The 883-nt window shown below is 34.3% G+C and overlaps 1 long non-coding RNA gene across 1 annotated transcript in view; it reads right to left on the reverse strand.

Moving 5' to 3' along the window:
- Positions 1 to 282: 282 nt before the first annotated feature.
- The window catches only part of LOC143135441 (uncharacterized), a 1,129-nt gene continuing 528 nt past the window's right edge, over positions 283 to 883 (reverse strand). Inside the window, exons 2-3 of the long non-coding RNA XR_012988955.1 lie at positions 413 to 473; positions 283 to 305 (exon numbers count right to left, since the gene is read on the reverse strand). This is a non-coding gene — a long non-coding RNA (uncharacterized LOC143135441). The remainder of the gene's footprint in view (positions 306 to 412; positions 474 to 883) is intronic.

Below are 883 nucleotides of genomic sequence, written 5' to 3' on the forward strand. Positions count from 1 at the left end.
TTTATTTGAAACATTCATATTCAAAGTGAAGCACTAAGGGTGGTTTACTGAAGTTGAATTGACAAATAACAAAATACAACAGCATTTGTATTTGTTGTAAACAAGTACATCAGTTTAATGACTTGTTTTTCAACAGATTTGCTGAACAAATCCGCAAATGTGCATTAAATGAGCAATTTTCAACTACAAAATAAAAACAAAATAGACAAACATTAATAATCAAAAATAAAATGTCCCAAAAAATAGATAATTATTCCTACTTCATTCCTGGTTTTTAGGCATCTGCAACTCTGCAGTGGACGAACCTGCAATGATTAAATAAATACATAAATAAATTTAAAAAAAAACGATGTTAAATGTGTCGTGTCATATTAACAGGCTATGTAACCATTTGCCATCAAGAAAACCTCACCTTCTGGTAGGTAGAGTTAGGTAGAGGTAGAGATGTGCTCCAAAGGACTTCAACAGTGTCTCTGAAAAAAAAAAAAATATTGCATAAGTGCATAGTTGATCGAGCAGAATGAGTTTATTTTGCTATCATTACTTACACTCAAATAACAAGCAATTCCACATGTAACAATTCATATTCTATTGGCAAATGAGGCATAATCAAAAGAGTATACTTAATTGCAGTATGGTGAACGCTTAACATGGTGATCTACTGCAGCCTAAATATTAGGGTAGCACCGCTACATTACTTGCCACTATCTTAATCAAATGTAAATTTATTTTCATCACAGAAGTCTCCCCACCCAACATGGTATATTTTCTCAAACACTACCATCTCTCTCCAAAGATCTTAGAGCAGAGCGCACGTACTGTTCCATCTTTGCCTATGAAGCTGGAATGTTACCGATGCCCAGAGTCGCGCTAGTCAGTGGGT

This window comes from Alosa pseudoharengus, unplaced genomic scaffold (genome assembly GCF_046254945.1).
Source record: "Alosa pseudoharengus isolate Yale_2024_CS ecotype anadromous, Long Island Sound unplaced genomic scaffold, YU_APseudo_1.1 YU_APseudo_1.1_scf_2, whole genome shotgun sequence".
In the NCBI taxonomy this organism is placed as follows: domain Eukaryota; kingdom Metazoa; phylum Chordata; class Actinopteri; order Clupeiformes; family Clupeidae; genus Alosa; species Alosa pseudoharengus.